Source organism: Girardinichthys multiradiatus, chromosome 24 (genome assembly GCF_021462225.1).
Source record: "Girardinichthys multiradiatus isolate DD_20200921_A chromosome 24, DD_fGirMul_XY1, whole genome shotgun sequence".
NCBI lineage: Eukaryota > Metazoa > Chordata > Actinopteri > Cyprinodontiformes > Goodeidae > Girardinichthys > Girardinichthys multiradiatus.
This window is the reverse complement of record NC_061816.1, coordinates 15,749,978-15,769,492: the sequence shown is the minus strand read 5'-3', so window position 1 is coordinate 15,769,492 and position 19,515 is coordinate 15,749,978.

Below are 19,515 nucleotides of genomic sequence, written 5' to 3'. Positions count from 1 at the left end.
AAAAAAAGAATGAAATATTATGAAATAAAGAAACTGGGACAGTTACGGTTTCATTTATTTTTTACATGTTTATTCATATTTGGGTAATAAAAAAACAGAGGGAATGTGTCTGACCACACCGTTGGGATCATCCTAATCTTTATTAATTACATCTCTCGCTCCTCATCATTCTCAGCTGATGCAGTTCTTGCCTCATTCACAGTTACCTTGTCACTGCCTCCTTTATTTTTTTCATGAGAAATATTTATGTCCAAACTGAGTAGACAAACGCTCAAGCCTGAAAGTATATGTTCACAAATAACAATAATACATTAGCAAAACACCTCATTACTAGCTCTAAAAATAAACTGAAGATCACCAATCAATTCTACATCTTGCGGAGGAACCCTTGTTGACGCTGTACCAAATCAGGGAGGATTTTTTTTCATCATCTTATGATTTCTCCCACTCTCTCTCACTCACGCAGCTACTCCCTGTGCTCTCGTCTTGCTTTTTGTTGTTCTTGTTGTTAATAAAAGCTTGGTTTATATTGCATTTGGGTCTTCATCTTTAGCAAAACTAAACAAATCCCAACTCTATTTTTTTACCTGAGCACAGCAAATGTTGACAACCCTAGAAATGTTTCCTATCATGAACCATTATCACGGCAAGGGTCGGCTCAGTCCAAACAGAATTAATTGATCCACACATACTGCAACATCACAGGACAGCTCCCTGTCGGTGGTGACTAGCTCATGCTCTGCTCCATTGATATATATCACTAGATTGGACATTAGCTGCTGTACATAGTGACGTGCGCACACAGGCGCTATTGCCATGCATTGAGTCATGTTAACAAAACCATCCTGATTTTAATAAAATATGGCTCTAATTAAAGCTGAGTAAATTGCGGAAATATGTCCTCTCCCTAGACATTTCTATAATCAGTGTGGGAACTGTGCATTATAGTGGTGAGAGGTATACCAACTGTGTTACAAAGATTCCCATGCTGTCAATTGATTTTTAACAGCACAAGCTCCATAGTTGTGATTATAAATATATATATATATATATATATATATATATATATATTAGTATGGTGTAGGGCCTCCTTTTGCAGCGAATACTGCGTCAATTCGTCTTGGAATGACATATATAAGTCCTGCACAGTGGTCAGAGGGATTTTAAGCCATTCTTCTTGCAGGATAGTGGCCAGGTCACTATGTGATACTGGTGGAGGAAAAAGTTTCCTGACTCGCTCCTCCAAAACACCCCAAAGTGGCTCAATAATATTTAGATCTGGTGACTGTGCAGGCCATGGGAGATGTTCAACTTCACTTTCATGTTCATCAAACCAATCTTTCACCAGTCTTGCTGTGTGTATTGGTGCATTGTCATCCTGATACACGGCACCGCCTTCAGGATACAATGTTTGAACCATTGGATGCACATGGTCCTCAAGAATGGTTTGGTAGTCCTTGGCAGTGACGCGCCCATCTAGCACATGTTTTGGACCAAGGGAATGCCATGATATGGCAGCCCAAACCATCACTGATCCACCCCCATGCTTCACTCTGGGCATGCAACAGTCTGGGTGGTACGCTTCTTTGGGGCTTCTCCACACCGTAACTCTCTCGGATGTGGGTAAAACAGTAAAGGTGGACTCATCAGAGAACAATACATGTTTCACATTGTCCGCAGCCCAAGATTTGCGCTCCTTGCACCATTTGAAACCGACGTTTGGCATTGGCATGAGTGACCAAAGGTTTAGCTATAGCAACCCGGCCGTGTATATTGACCCTGTGGAGCTCCCGACGAACAGTTCTGGTGGAAACAGGAGAGTTGAGGTGCACATTTAATTCTACCGTGATTTGGGCAGCTGTGGTTTTATGTTGTTACTATGCTAAAACAATCCAACTAAACTACCACGCAGAATTAAAGAATAACAAAGACTAATGGGCTATGTACAATATAAACAAGTTGATTAAAGATGATTGGAAATCATGACCAAAAAGAGTGATGCAACATTATCATGCAATATATATATCTGAGAACCAAGGATTATCTTGAAGAATCTGGAAGTGATGTGAAGTTAGTCTTGGAACTAACTTAGACAATAATCAGCATACCTTTAGACAACCATTCACAATGCAAGATCAGATAAAATATTATTTTAATAAAATAATGTTTTAAATAATGATCTGCTGAATAAAACCAACCTTCTGGATGACCATTTCTCAACGGTGTCTAATTAGCTGCTTTTATTTATTAAAACAATATTTAAAGAAATATTATTAAGGGAGTATTTTGGAAAAGAGCCAAATCTTTCTGGAGAAATGGGGCTTAATGGTGTTTACCTAGTTATCAAATTTAGGAAAATGATGTTCAGGGACTATTATTCACTACCTTGGAAACTAACAATCTTTCTGTTAAATATTCTTTAGTAGCAAGCACGCGTTCTTACCGGTTAGAAGTTGAGCTAACAAAAGAAGCTGATAACTTAGCACCAGAATCAAACACATACCTTTTAAAATACCAGGGTTAATAAAAGGGTTATAATGCGTAAGCGCGGACAGTGCGTTATGATCAATTTTCTGTGTTTAAAATCACTCTTTTAATAAAGTTTGTCTTAACTTTAAAAACACACAAACAAAGAACACAACCTGAACATGTGTGCTGCAGATATTCTGCTAGCAACCAGATAGCTGAGTTCAACACAAACAAAACCAAACTTCATAAAATGAAAAACATTTAGATCATTTCAATCTAAATATTTCTATTATTGTTCTGCCCAAACCTAACCTCTGACCATACTGAGGAAAAGCTGTCCGGGGCGGCGAAGTTTGAAGAAAGCATCCACAGTGAACAATGGTTAGCTACAGCTAACCTCCTTAGCTGCGGAGGTGTATGAAGAGCCCACCAAACTGCACGTTACCACAGTGATGCGGCCTCCGTTGTCCTTCCTTGGGAAACTGCTGCACTCGGCGTCGTGCTGGGAACTCTCTGGAAACAGTTCGCTTCTGCAGATCTCAGAGAGAACAGTCAAGCAATACTTGTACCTTGATTACCCCGTTCATGAATGAAAATCACCGGATAGGCAGACAGTGATTCATTTCTACTTGTGCATATGATCACATTTATCTTATGACACCCTTGGATCCAGTTTGAAAAGTTTATGTCTGTTTGCCAGCAAAGAGACATTAGGGCGCTGGGCCTCCCCTATCCTGGTCCTGCAGAGGAGCAGTGGAAAGATGAGGAGTTTATACGGGCAGTGGCATCATGAAAGGTCCGCTGTTACCCCCAATTCCTAAGTTGTGCCGGAAGTAGGTTAATGCAATTTATTTTGAAAGTTCCAGGAAAGTCTGTAGTGGCCTTTCACGTTGTAACCATGGCTGTGGGTCCCAACATAGTGATGGACTACTGACCTGGTGGCAAAGAACAATTTTAGCCTCTCACAAAAAAAGCTTATAGCTTATTTAGCTACTCCTTTAGTCACACATAAATATAAAATATTGTTTGTATGAGCACTTGCGACTTGCTAGAGCCAATTGTAGTACGAACCAAGCAAGCTCTGTCTGAATATTGTTGACTACCGTTGACCAATAGCAGAGCTTTTAGCAGCTAATGAAGACATGAGTTAGCATGTTTATAAGGACTATTTAGACATATTTTTGCAGGTTGGTTAGAGGAAATAAAGGAAAAACACAGATAAAACAGAGCAAACTCATGTTACTGGGCCATTAGTGTCGGTCTCATTTGAATGAGGGGTTAATGCAACCCAAACAAACTTGTAACACTAGGTTCAATTGCTCAATTTAGCATTAGCTTAGCAGGTAGCCTGATTGCTCTCGAATGGTTAAGCACCACAAACAAGCAAAATACAATTAAATAAAATCTATTTTAATTTGTTTTATTCTACAATGATTTTCTCTGCCCAGACACAACCTCTTAAGTATGAACGATGGCTTCCCTGTTCAGTCACCTGGGGGGAATGTCTGCTTCTTGGACTGGCACACATGTGCAGCTTGCAGTGCTAGGATAACCGGCTCCTCAGTCGGTATGCACCAGGCGTGTAGAACTGTTGCTTCAATGCGGTCTTCTTCAGGCTGTGGGGAAAACCGCTTTAATTGGAGACATTGTCTCTTCTTTGGGAATTTCTGATACAGATTCTTTTATGCGAAAGGTCAAAAAGAAAGCTCAAATGCTTGGTGCCATGTGCATGTCCTCTCACTGTAAACAGGTTAATAAATGGTCATAAAAGGTTTGGGCAATTGAATCTGGTTATATAATCATTTGCCACAACAGCTGCAAATCTGCTTTTGAGTCACTAGATATTGGTGATCATATTTACTATGAATTTAAAATGAGAGGCAGAAAAGCCTGTTAAAATGCCTTATTTGGATGTAAACTCTACAATGACAAAGGACCTGGTAGTGGACAGAAAACATGAAAGTTTCAACGTTAATTACCTTATTAGGCTACATTAAGCCAATTGCAGTCCCAGAAATTGGGGATTCATGATGAAGGGTAAATATTTGGAACTTGTAGTTTGTAAAACAAAAACAAAATCAAATGCAGTCTCAAATAAATAATTACAAAAAAGGATTTGAAAAAGCAATAAATGAACGAACACATTTTAGATGCTATTCAATGCAAATTAGCCAGCCTAATGAAATAAAACAAATCACTGAAATTTTAAATAGAAATAAACTAAAATGGTAAAGCATTTGAAAGTCATGCTAGGACAACAACTGACTGTGATCGGTGCTGGTTTCCTCACCGTGAAAATACATAACAAAGCTGTTTTATACATCAAATTAATAATTGTTCATAGTCTGATCAAATTCACAGATGTGAATTAGGAAATCTCTTTAGCTTGGGTGAAAATCTCTCTCTTTTATTGTCCTTCATTTATCTCATATCAACAAGAAATTGAGATAAAGTAAAGGACTTTTATTTTCAAAAACATGCAGCATCATCATGAATTTATAAACAGGTGCAAGTTAACTAAGTGGAATAGCTAGTGTACGTTAGCTTGTGTAATTATCTTAGTTGAGTTTTATTTATGTAATAACTATTACTCTGTTCTGTGATTACAACTATTAAATACAGCTATGAAACAGATGCTTTGGAGGTGCTAAAGCTCCAAATGAAACTCAGCAAATGTCCACTTCCTTTATCTTGTTAGGTGTGTGTGGTCTTATTGCAAAGGATGTCCACATATTTCTTTTCTTTACGTATTAAACACCAATATTAGAAAAATAGGTTCAACAAACTCAGTAGTTTCATCTTCTTCAAAGAACATGTATGGTTGAAATCAGGTTTATATCAAGTTCAAGCAGCTTTTCTTGGCTTTTATTTCTTTTAACTTCTCAGGATATGTTATCAACTTAGTATCTTCATACCCCAAATTGTATATGGATATTTTTTTATGTTTTGTATGGAAATTGTGAATGATAACCCATCCACAGGGTGATATTGTTGAGCAAAATGATCTGTTTCTGAAACAGATCAGTGCTATACTTAAAATGGAAACAACAATCCTTACCAGACACAATATAAACAGGGAAAATTTTGCTTTTTTTTTTAATCAACTGTATGTCAAACAGAATGGGATCTAAAACTGTTGCATGTTAACTGCACTCGTTAGAGATAAAGTTTGCTAACACCAGTGACTCTTATCTGATCAGGTCAGGGCTGCCGGCTCGCATATTTTCTACATATCATTTCGTCATGCAGCGAAGCACAAAATCCAAACTGATAAACCTAACTGTTTACATACAGGGAGGAGAGGGAGAGAGCCACACTCCAAAGATTAAAAATCAATCGGTTAAAAAAAGGAAATCTATTGACCATGTTTTCAAGAGATATAGCTCAGAAAGTCATTAAAGTCATAGTAGGACTCATAGTCCCTGTTTTAATGGTTTACCATAAAATTTTGTGGTAAACCATGTTGGGCAAAAACATTTATCCTTGTTTCCTCGTGTGTACCTGGTAATATACAAGATACATTCCAAATCTGACTCATTTCCAAACAAGTCAGTTGAGGTGGTTTAGATCAAGATGCCTCATCCCGCTGGGAGAAGATCCTGGAGCAGACAGAATTTGCAGAAAAACTTAAATAACTCCTCTGGCTTAGGTTCCTCAAGAATGAGCTGGAGTGTAAGTAGATGAGTGTAAGGCTTTGTGTCTGGGTTCCCTTCCTGGTCTTAATTCTTCTGTGACCAGATCCTTGGAAATGGAGGGAGACGTGGACCCTCAGGGCCCTACAAAGGGGCTATTTCTGCGAAACTGATGTAATATTTGAACCTAGTATAAGCAGATCCGTTTTCTTACCAAATGTGTTCTGGGTTTGATTAATCATGGTTCTAACTGCTGATCATTAGTCTACCAAAGTCAGGCTCCTGGTTAGGTTGTGCTTTCTGTGAAGTTGGTTTTGTATGCTTGCTTTGTATTTATATTTTGGTTCCTAACGGCTATGGTTGGAAAACATGTCAGAGTGTTTACCACAGAAGTTAAATGTTTGTTGTTTCCACCTTAACTTTCAAGTGAAACCCAGACATTCTTCTTCCCAGCCACACATCAGCTCATTTTGGGGAATCTGAAGGCGTTTGTTTTGTCAGAAGGGATTGTAGTTCCTGCATACATTCTGTCTGCTCTTCTCCAAGTAGGAAGTTCCTTTAAAACTTCAAAGGGGAAACAACCAGAAGGAATCCAGGGCCCGTATTCACAAATAATCCTAAAACTAAAAGTAGCTCCTAGTGACATCATTTGGAGAATTTCTCAAATTCTAAGATTTTTCTTAAACGTTTGCCTCTGCAAGACAAAAGTTATTCACGAAGCACCTTAGGCCTTAAGAGTGCTTCTGCAGTGAACAAATGTTAAGAGTAGTGAGGCAAACTTTTAGTGGGCCTAAGAGTGCCTTAAGCAGAGAAGATGGTGGAAAGCCAGAGAGAAAGGGGAGATATTCTCCGTACAACAACAGTCAATTAATAAAACAATGCCAGCTCGATCGTGCAGGGATCCACCCCCTAAATGTTGAAAAAAACATATATACACACTAGATGAGATAAAGTTCAAAAATCTAAACACTATTTACACAGAAATGATATGTAAATGTACTGAATAAGTATTTGTTGTATTGTACATAATATCGGTAGCCTAAACCTAAATGGTTTTCTCCACCTTTTTTTCTCTGTTTTGTTTTGGTTGTTTTACCAAATGAAACCTCTTTATACAAGAATGTAATCACAGTAAATTCTGACAGGTGTCCACATTAATATCAAATAGATGAAGTAGGAAAACGACCAGCATGGCGAGTAAATATAAAAACAGAGCTTCTCATCCTATCTCTAAGGCGGAGTCCAGCCTATGGAGGCAGCTCATTTCAGCTACTTGTCTGTTCTGTCGGTCATGATTTCATATGTGAACACTGATGGACCAGATTAGCAAATCAAGAGCTTTGCTTTTTGGTTCATCTCTCTCTTTACCACAACAGAGCAGCATTTTGCAACTGCAAACAAGGCTGGCTGGGAAATCTGAATTTATAGGTTATGCACTTTGGATTCAGTTGGATACACAAAGGAATTTTACTTGAAGTTACAAAGTGATACTGAGCACATGTATCTATGTGTGGAGGAAAAATCAAACAAAACCTTCGAGGAGCTTTGCACAAAGAAAAATATGAATGTGACAAAATGTGAGTCAGGCAAAGAACACTTATTGCAGCTGCATCTTGAAAGGCTGATTGGTCCTTTCTGACCAAGTTAGGCGAACCTTCTTTATTGATTCGCTCTCAGTAGTTGTGGACACTTTCAGGGGAAGGAGACATTACAAGTGATTGGTCCACCAATCAAAGGTGGACTTTACGTAACATGAGCTACACTGCATTCGATAGCCAATGTAAAGAAAAATATTTTTTTTCTAAAAATATTAGTTTTATGACGGGAGCAATAGATTATTATGACTTTTCACTTTTTTAGTTTTTATGAAAAACGCAATTATTCTATTGAAGCAGAGGGTCACATTCCAGTTTTTGCATAGCCTAACTATCAATATTTAAAGCTGTGACTAATCAGGAGTCAATTTAAAGCTTTCTGAATTTCTAGATTGTCAAAGTTCTTAGAATTTTTTTTCATATTTGACAAAACGTTTAAAATAACTGACGAGGTCAGGTATGTGTTGCTCATATTTTGAGATCTTGAGGCACCACCTGCATGATTTTAAAGTTATTTTCACTAGACATAAAGTCAGGCAAGGCCATTTTGAAGGGACCTGGAAAAAAAAGGACTTCTCTTGTAAGTGAAAGGTCAGATCTGAGGTGCAAGACAGTGTACAATATTTCTCTCTTATTTCTTTTAAAATACAAAAATATACCCAAAAAAATAGCTGGATGGATGTTTTGTTAAAAAAAATTTAGCATTCATCCTCAAGGCTTAGGCTATAGAAACAGTCGGGATCAGTTTTAGCACCCAGTGATTGGTCTGTGTGTTTGAGATGGTTGCGAGCTGCCATACAGCTTTAAATGAAATTTCTTCTTCCTCTGAGATATTTGGTCCTTGGAAGCCAGATTGTTTGGGCCCCCTTTAGTGCTGTGGTGTTGGAAGCAGCATCCATATTCATTAAAAACATTAAAATCCTCTTTGCATGTCCACCAAACAGCCAGATGCAGGCAGAAACCAGCTGCTGAACATAGTAGAGCCATCAGCAGCTGAAGGATGGGGATATTTCCACCATAATAGGAAAGTAAATATTGGATCTCCCTCCATCCTGTAGCGGCACATCAATCCTAATGTTGTTTTAGATTTGCTGAAATTCTAAATCCAGATGACTTTAGTTTTATGATCCTCTATCAGAGAAAAGTTGAGAATACAGTGCTGTAAAAAGGTATTTGCCCCCTACAGATTTCTGTTTTTGCTTATTTGCCACAATTAAATGTGTCAGACTGCCAACCAAATGTTGACAAAGAGGATTTGAGTAAATTATAAAAAGCAGTTTTCAAATGATGATTTCATTTATAAAAAGAAAAATAACTATCCAAACTGACCTTGGCGTTATATCTAAAAGTAATTTCCCACTAGACATGCCATCAAGTGTATGTGATAACTGTCAGTGAGTGTTTTACATCACTGTGGAGTAATGTTGGTCCAATCTTTGTAGAACTATTTTAATTCAGCCACACTGATGTGTTTTGGAGTAGGAACAAATGGTTTAAATCCCCCCACGTCTTTTCAATTGAATTTAAGTCGGAACTTTGACTAGGCCACTCCAAAGGCTTTTTATTTTCCTTGACTTGGTTTTGTGCTTTGAATCATTGTCCGGCTGTGCTGTGTTTCCAGACTGATAGATGATAGTCAGTTTGTTTGTCATTATGTTTTGTAGGATCTTTTAGCCTATGTCATGTTGCCAGGAAGGTTTCAGTATAGTATTTTCTTAACTCTACAGGTCTACAAGTCTAGCAATCACACCTGGGTGTGGCATGTGAAAATATACCCCAAAATGTACTTTTTGACAAAGGGGATGGTTAGTGTGGGTAGCTTTTTACATGAAAAGATGAAATAATTTCAAAACAGCTTTATATATTTACTCAGTTTATCTTTGCCTGATGCTAAAATTTGTACTCATTTAAATGTAACAAAAATAAATAAATAAATAAAAGTGGGGAAATACTTTTTCCTTTATATTTATGTGATACTAAAAAACAAATTTTAATCTGATTTCCTCTGAGATGCCATTTGATACTGTGGGCACTCAAACTGAAACAGGATGCAGATTAAATGAAGCCTTCAGTATCAGCGTAGTGAGATGCAGGCTCCTAACAAACCACTGGGATTTTGTTGCTGTTGTCTTGTAAACATTTCTGCCTTTTGTCCTAAAATCACACAAACTTGGCCGGCAGACAGATTTCCCTTGAGTTTCCATTAATAAAAATGAGGCCCGACTGCTGTGCAGTCTGTGAGTTGTTGGGGATATGTTTGTGCATTCGGCACCAGCTCTCATTTTTCCATCCAATTTGCAACTGTAATGAAACCGCCACATTAGACATTAATTTTTAAACACCCCTGAATATCCGATTGCTTTATTTATACATGTAAGATTTGCTGACCCCTGAGTAGACCCTCTCTATATGATTGTGTTGAACAGAAGGGTTTGGATGAAACTAATATTAATTCTTGGTGATAATTTTACAGCTTAGCCTCTGTTAACAATTAATAACTTGCTGCTCAACTAAGTCGTCTTATTCTTGTGTAACCCTTCGGCTATTGCCACCCAAACAATCCATCTATGATGTTTTTGGTTTTTTTTTTTCCTCCAAAGACTATTTTAGTATCAGACAGAGTAAATGACTCGCAGTAAGAAGAACAGGACAGAGGAGTCAGTTCAATACCTGACAATATTCTTCATGCTGTCATCTTGATTATTTTACAGATGTCAACACTTCTGAACCAAACCATGTGGATATTTTAGCTAATACTAAAATGTTTATATGAAACTGAAGTGAAATTAATAAAAATTACAAGTATTCATTATTAAATCTTCCTAGTAATAGCTTTTTTTTTTTTTTTTTTTACATTTTGCTGCATTAAAACTACAAACTTCACTTTAATTTGAATTTTATGCAATAGAACAATACAGAGGAGGGCATAGTTTTCCAAATCTTGCCTTAGATTCTAACTTACGGTAGTTTTAGGTTTGGACTTTGATTAGGCCATTCTAACATATGAATATATAATAATAATAATAATACATTTAACTTTTAAAGTGCTTTTCTAAAAACTCAGCCACTATACAAGAATCAAACCAAATTACAAAAAGAGCAGTTAAGAAAATCATACAAAGAAAGGAAGAAAAAACAACACAGTAAATACATAGCACTGAACATAAAAAAAGAAAACACAAGCATAAAACAGGACATTAATCAAACATGAAAAGCTGTTCTGAAAAGGTGAGTTTTAAGATTTGATTTGAATGTGGATGGGTTTGTACAGTCACTGATGTGTTTGGGGAGAGAGTTCCAGAAGGTGGGATTAGTGGTGGAGAAGGCTCTGTCAGCCCAGGTCCGGTGCTTGGTTCTGAGTGGTGGAGACATGAGGTTGGCATCAGAGGAACGGAGGCTGCGGGAAGGAGTGTGAAGGTGGAGCAGGTTGGTGAGGTAGAATGGGGCTTGGTTATGGAGGGCTTTGTGGGTGAGGAGGAGGACTTTGAAATGAATTCGCTGGGGGACAGGGAGCCAATGGAGCTTCTGAAGAACTGGGGCAATGTGGTCACGGGAGCGGGTGTGGGTGAGCAGCGGTAACATGAGAATCTGAAGAAAGGAGAAGGTCATTGGTGACTTTGAGGAGAGCAGTTTCTGTGCTGTGACCTGAACGGAAGCCAGAATGAAATGGTTCATGCAAGTCATTGGAAGTAAGATGGGTTTTGAGTTGATAGGCAACAGCATGTTCCAGTATTTTAGACAGAAAGGGGAGGTTGGAAATGGGGCGGAAGTTGCTCATAGTGTCAGGGTTTAGTCTGGGCTGTTTGAGGATGGGGTCACAGCAGTTAGTTTGAGAGGTTGGGGGACTGAACCAGAGCTAAGGGAGGAGTTGATAATGTCAGTGATAAGTGGGGAAGTGACAGGGAGAGACAGTCTTTTACAAACTTGGATGGGATGGGGTCCAGAGCACAAGTGGAGCTTTGTATGCCTGCAACAGGTTTGAACAACTCCACTGGGGTCACAGGAAGGGGAAACTGAGATAAAGGCCGATTGCTGGAAAGTGTGGAATCACATCGGAAGGTTGAGACGATGGTGGTAGTAGTCAGATTACTGTAAATGGTGTCTATTTTGTTTTGGAAAAATGACAGAAAGGCATTGCACTTATTTAGTGTGAAGGAGTTGGAGATGTTATCCCTGGGTTTAAGAAGTTTATTTACTGTGGAGAAAAGAGCCTTGGGGTTAGATGAGCCAGCGTGTATGAGGGTTGAGTTGTAGGTGGACCAAGCTGAGTAAAGAGCATCTTTGTATTGGACAAGGTAGTCAGTGTAGGCTTGGTGATGGACACTTAAACCAGTTTTCTTGCAGAGTCTTTCCAGCTGTCGCTTTCAGGATTTAATTTGGTGGAGTTCGGTGGTGTACCAGGCAGCAGAATGCCTGAAAGTAACTGTTTTGGTTTTGATGGGAGCCAGCTGATCAAGACAGGAGAGTGTGTGGTTATAATAAGTCACAAGGTCAGAGGGGTTCTCAGATGACAGAGAAGAGGAGGAGGACATTTTGGTGGTAAGAGAGGCTGAGAGGGCAGAAGGAGTGATGGATTTGAGGTTTCTCAAGGTTATTTTGCACTTGTCCTTGGAGATGGGAATTGGGATGTTGATGTCCATAGTGATTGCCAGGTGGTCTGAGATATTGAGGCTGAGACTCGAGATCTGATGTATTGAGAGGTCGGAGGAGCAGACAAGATCCAGGGTGTGACCACGACAGTGAGTTGGGAGGTTCATATGTTGTGTGAAATTGAGGCAGTGTAGTAGATCCAGGAGCTCAGTAGCAGGTCTGCAGTTTGTGTCATCGATGTGGAAATTAAAATCACCTAAGAGGAGGACTGAAGGTGAGATGGCACATAGTTGGGTCAGAAAGTCAGAGAAATCAGAGAGAAATGAGAGGTTTGTCTTAAGCGGTCGATACATGACTGCAATGACTAGAGGAGTGGGACCAGACAGCTTAAAAGCAATATGTTCAAATGAAGGAACGTCAGGAATGAAGATGGAGGTCATTTTAATGTCCTTTCTATGTACAGCTGCCACAACACCTCCACGCCCTTCTGGGCGTGCTTCCTCAATGTATGTATCATGACTTATATCATTCCCCCATGGTTACAGTTGTATGTTTTGGGCTGATGTCTTGCTAGAAGGTGAACTTCCACCACAGCCTGAAGTACCTTGCTAGTTTAAATGGACAGCCATGTCTCGGTAGGCTTACAGCTGTCACACTCTTCCACTTTCAGATGATGAACTGAACAGAGCTCTGTGAGACGTTTAAACCATGAGATATTGTTTAGTAACCTACCCCTGCTTTAAACTTCTCCTCAACGTTCTCTCGGACCTGTCTGCTAGGTTTTTTGGTCTTCATGGTGCTGTTTGTTCACTGATGTTCTGAAACAAATCTCGGAGGCTACTTGGACTCTAAACAAGAGCTGTGTGCCTTGGTCAGATAAGATCAAGATGGAGCTTCAGCATATGGTAACACCTCCTGCCTACTGTTGAGTAGAGTGGAAAATCTATAAATATTAGTGGTTTTATTGCAGGAAACAGGTGATTATTTAACAGTGAACCTTAAGTTGTGGTCTGTGCTGTTGAGGTAACAGTGTTTGTTTATTTAAGGCTGAATATTAAATGCAGCGTTTTAATACAGTGGACAAAAACTTTTCACAATCACAGTTTTAATCAGCGTGGCTGATTTTTCCAAACTATGACAAGGGAGATCAACCGTTTATTTTTTTTTTTTTTACTTGTTGAAGGTATTTGGGTACACTACCAGAAATACACACTGTTGAAAAATTAACCAGACATCTTAGATATTAAGGCAGGATTATGACCCTGCTGTCCTAAGTTTTTCCTCATTTTCACATTTAAGTATAGAAAGCTGCAAGAACCAACAGAGACAATTTAGGAACAGAAATCCTTCCAATGTTTTCTTAGTTTGCATTAAAAAGATTATATTAAAGAAACCTATGAAAAATTTAAGCAACAGGCTGTACTAAATCTATGTATTGATAATGAATAATGTGCATGTTGTTTCCTCGTCAGAGTTTAGAATAAATATTAGTTTTAGTTTAGACTGAAAATCAATAAAATCTACCATATCTTTGGGACAATTTTCCCATTGAAATGCCAAGCAATTACGTTTCTTCTGTCTGCTTCTGAACTCAGAGAAAATTAAAGTCTGTAAAGAAGAAAGCGAAACAGTGCAGGAAATAGAGGACACGTCTGAGAGCAGAAAAATCCGTAATAATATGAGCCATCTGAGTTCAGGCATGATATTTCTAACCTTAAAACTAAGCGAAGATGGATGGAAAGCTGTTTTGTTGGCACATGTCTCGAGGTTATTGCAGGAAATTGTTCATGAATCTAAAACCGAGCCTGACTCAAAGGCTTTAGTTTGCCAGGTCGTGCTGAAAAATGAAATCTTCATCTCCATAAAGCTTTTCAGCAGATGGAAGCATGAAGTGCTCCAAAATCTCCTGATAGCTAGCTGCATTGACCCTGCCCTTGATAAAACACAGTGGACCAACACCAGCAGCTGACACGGCACCCCAGACCATCACTGACTGTGGGTACTTGACACTGGACTTCTGGCATTTTGGCATTTCCTTCTCCCCAGTCTTCCTCCAGACTCTGGCACCTTGATTTCCGAATGACATGCAGAATTTGCTTTCATCCGAAAAACGTACTTTGGACCACTGAGCAACAGTCCAGTGCTGCTACTCTGTAGCACAGGACTGGGGAATGCGGCACCTGTAGCCCATTTCCTGCACACGCCTGTGCACGGTGGCTCTGGATGTTTCTACTCCAGACTCAGTCCACTGCTTCCACAGGTCCCCCAAGGTCTGGAATCGGCCCTTCTCCACAATCTTCCTCAGGGTCCGGTCACCTCTTCTCGTTGTGCAGCGTTTTCTGCCACACTTTTTCCTTCCCACAGACTTCCCACTGAGGTGCCTTGATACAGCACTCTGGGAACAGCCTATTCATTCAGAAATGTCTTTCTGTGTCTTACCCTCTTGCTTGAGGGTGTCAATAGTGGCCTTCTGGACAGCAGTCAGGTCGGCAGTCTTACCCATGATTGGGGTTTTGAGTGATGAACCAGGCTGGGAGTTTTAAAGGCCTCAGGAATCTTTTGCAGGTGTTTAGAGTTAACTCGTTGATTCAGATGATTAGGTTCATAGCTCGTTTAGAGACCCTTTTAATGATATGCTAATTTTGTGAGATAGGAATTTTGGGTTTTCATGAGCTGTATGCCAAAATCATCCGTATTAAGACAATAAAAGACCTGAAATATTTCAGTTAGTGTGCAATGAATCTAAAATATATGAATGTTAAATTTTCATCATGACATTATGGAAAATAATTAACTTTATCACAATATGCTAATATTTTGAGAAGGACCTGTAGATGTGGACTGTAAATTTTCTTCTTATGAAACCATAATTTTATTGATTTTGATATGTTTAGACTCACAGTGGTGCTGAAAAATAAAGGCCTTCAGCTTTCTACCAGACATCTGAAGCTTTTTGGTCAAAACTGACGGTTATTTGGAACTATTCAAATCTGTTTAAAAACCTCAGTTCAGTCTGAAGATCACTAACCCCAGAGCATGATGCTGCCACCCCCATATTACACAATTAGACCAGACCATGGTACATAGCCCAACAAGATTTGGGAAAATTGTAACCAGGCCTGGATATTGTGTTTAGATAAAAAATAATTCTGTCTCTGCACCTTAGTCCAGTATGGATAATTCATGAGATTATTGTTACAGGTAGAACACAACCAGTCCTTGTTGGAGACTTTTGCAGCTTCCCAGACCAGGTTCAGTCTCATCTTTTCATCAATTTTGGAGAAATGTACATTTTTGTAATGTCCCTATATTTATACAGGTACATCTGAAAAATTAGTAAGTTTTAGCAATTAGTGAGACAACAACAGAAAGATTTTAAATAGTTCAAAACCCATTCTTTACAGGATTATAAGAGAAATGGAAGACAATTTATTGTCATTATGCCTTAGATTCATAAAGGGGATTACAGACTCACATTCTATGCCAGAAACGTAAGACACTGCAGGAATTAAAGCCTCCGTTTCTTTAACACAGTGGCTTCCCCACCGTATGAAGCGCCTTTATAGGCTGCTTCCCTGCTTTTGCATTGCGTAGGTGGCTCTAGCTTCTACTGGTGCCGAGGAAACTAGACTGCCTTGACAATCTACCCCAGCAACTCCTCTCATTTTCTCTCTCTCTTTGTGTGTGTCTCCATTCTGTTGTTCTGTTGTGAAAATCTAGGTCACTAAAGTGAGGTGAAAGCAATGATGTGCTCATTCATCTGTCACTTTATATTAGACATATTGTTATTAGGCAGACTGAATGCCAGAGGACAGTTGTAAATTATTGTATTTATTGTGGATGGATTGATTCAACTTTTCCAGCAGAATTAGTGATAGTTTTGGACAACAGGAACAAACCTCTTGATTTTAAATTATGACCTTTCAAGGACCCAGAGGTCTATTGAATTTAACTGTTTTGAATAGTTTTATTTTACCATGTGTTTAGAGACAAATGTGGCTTTGCCTAATCCTTGTGTTTAGGACATGTTTTATTATCCTACATGAAGTATTATGGTGTTTTGTTGAATGCTTGTAACCTCATTGGCTTAGATTTTATTTAATGTCTAAATGTAGTGTCTCATAACCAGGCGCACTGTACACATAAAGCCTTCATGAGGGGGTTAGCCTGTCCCATAATGAAGCACTGGATGCCTGTAGTGGTCTTCAAGATGCTGTTTGTTCACCAATGTTCTCCAACAACTTTCTAAAGTCTTCACAGAACAACTGTTTTTATACTAACTAGGTGACATCTGGAGTTTATTTAGAGGTATCAGTGTAAAGGGGTGTGATTACAAATGTATGCCACACTTTTCAGATTTTTATATGTAAAAATATTTTATAACTATGTTTCATTTCCCATCCATTTTTCAGTTATCCACTATTTTGTTTTGTTCTGTTACATAAACTCTCAATGAAAAACAATGAAGCCTTTAGTTGCAACTAAAGGTCAAGGGGTATAAATGCCTGTTATCAAGGCACTGGACTGTACTGGGACAACAACTATTTGATTCTCAAATTTAGTGTATCTGGATGAATTCATATTGGGGGTGTTGCTGGTTTTCTTGTTGGCCTTTGATTAAAAGCCAAATACTAGGTGCAATCGTGATTTTAACTCATTCTGACCTTGTTTATTAAACTCGAAGGTTTCCATGTTTGTATTCAAAGCAGAACTATTTTTCCTCTCTTCCTTGTTTTCTGTTTGTCCTGAGGTTGATCATGTGTCCTTTTAGGTGTTTTTCTTTTTCTCAATGGATTCAGATGGTAGGGCTAGTGTTTGCCAAATTGCAGTGAAGCTTCCGTTTTATAGGTTTATGTGATCGCTTACAGATGCAGGCAAATTTTGTTGGCAAAGCTACTAAAGACTTTAATTGCAGTAGCAAAATGTCATTGTGCACATTTTTGGAAAATCCAACTGTTAACATTTCTAATTGAATCATTCAGAGGAAACCAAAATCTTTGTCGAAATGTACAATAAGTGTTCTACAAGTGCTTTTATTGATTTCATCCCACAGAGTTTCTACGGGATTGAGGTCCAGGTGCTGAGGCTTTTTAGACGAAGGTCTCTATGTTGTTTTGGGTGCATGTAATGAATCATTCTGCTGACAGACCTAACAGCAAACTATTTTCAAATTTCTGACAGTATTCACAGTTTTATGTCAAATGTTCTGGTATTTCAGATGGTTAGTGATTCCATGCAGTCCAGCAAGATTTTCAGGGTGTTTGCAAAAGAAAAGGGCCCACAGCATCAACATCCTCCCCTGTACTCAACAGTGAGCATAAGATGGTTCCTATCCAATCCCATCTGGAGTTTTGTTTCAGACTAAAAGAACTGAAGACGACTAAAAGGCAATGTTTAAAGAAAGCACCTGCAAGAAAGGGTGAATTTCTTTTTGGACATTTTCTGGTGGTTCCAACTCACTTCTGTGGGTACATCCAGGTACTTAGAAATATGGTGTCAATAAATGCATCATATTTCAGCAGAAAACCCCAAGTTAGAATAAAAATCTTTCAGCAGGGTGCTGCAGTGTCTCTGAACACAAAGATAATAGTTCTCGCAGCATGAACCAATCTTAGGGACTTGTTACAAAAGTTGAATTCTTAGACAAAAAGACTTCACTGTAGCACTTGACCAAAACATTATTTATTTAAATAAGCAAGATACCACATAATAGAAAATATGCCTAATTTTACTCAGGATCCTGTTTTCATTAAGGCCTCCTCTGAGAGAGCTGATCCAAGACCAGTGTGGCTCATTGTTTTTCTGTTTTCTGTTTTTCTCTCTGCCCAGCCCTCCAGTGGTCTCCCCGATCTCCAGCAAATTGCTTTGTGGGGGGAAGAACAGTAATACATGATTTTCTGACACCTCGGTGGGACCGACTCTGCAGCTTTGACACAAACAAGCTTTAATGGGGGTGACGAGGTCCCGCGAATAAAGAGGGCCGCTCGAGCAACTTCATTAGGGCCACAAGTGCTGATCTTGTATTAGCACTCAAACTCCAAAGAGGTTTTACAAACACAGGTTCCTGTCGCTTGAAACACATAGGTGATGTTCATTGAGACGTAGAAAATAGTGATTTTTGTTTTATTGAAGTATCTCAACAGACTAAGACACTTATAAAGTGTAGTAGAAATACCAGAGGTGAGGAGAGTTTATTGTGGTGTTGGCCAAGTTCTGGCCAATTCAGTCAGTTCTAGAGAGATGGGTACAGAGTTGCATATACTGAATACTAATGAAATGTCACTGTCTCATGAGTTAATCTGTAAATCAGCAGAATAGTAATGGCCCACAGTGCAACAGCCCTTCTGCTGTTCTTCTAGCAACACTCGAGGCAATTTTATTTTGGTTTTCAAGTCTCTGGACAGGACACAAATGGGTCTGGAGGCTTTATAAATATGTAAGCCCCCCTAAAAATAAACTAATTTAAGCTGCTTGAACTGACTGAACTGGAACCTGACTGACTCCAGCCTTGCTACTGGCCTAACATACATTCCATAACTGAATGAAAATAGAAACATTAATTAGAGACATCTCACATAAAAGCTTCTCTCTCAACATACAAATACAAGGGAAAGTGTGGGTATAAATGTGTTTAGTGTGGTGGAGGACAGAAAGGAGAGGCTGATTATTCTACTAAGCCAAAATACTGCAAAAAACGCCATAGAACAGTAAACAAAACCAAAAGGTTTCAGATCACGCTGGCACTGTCTGCTTGTTTGCCTCAGCATTTGTGTCTGCACACAAACATATGGCATCGGCTTTTATTTGTTTGAGGAGGGAATGCAGGACGCCGTCAAGAGCCATCAGCAAATATCCTGTATCATCCACTTCCAACACTGTCCTGTGCACCATGTGAATCTGGGGCATCACAACATATAGAAGCTATTTTACATCACCTCTAATCATTTCAAATTTCTGAAATTGGATAGCTGATGTACAGTACAGTGTGTCCATGTTGCCGTTTGTGTTGGGATAATGCCTACTATCTTTATTCAAAGCCAGTGTCCACTGTTTGTGTTCAAATGAAAACATGATTCTGTTTACGCCGAGAAACGAAATGTGCAGCAGCAGGTTATGAGCTCTTTGAATAAATAGTTTGACATTTTGTAAGAAAGAGCTGTGTTCTTGCCAAGGGTTAGAGAAGAAAACCTGTGTGATATTCCTGTGGCAAAGGTTAAGCTACATAAACT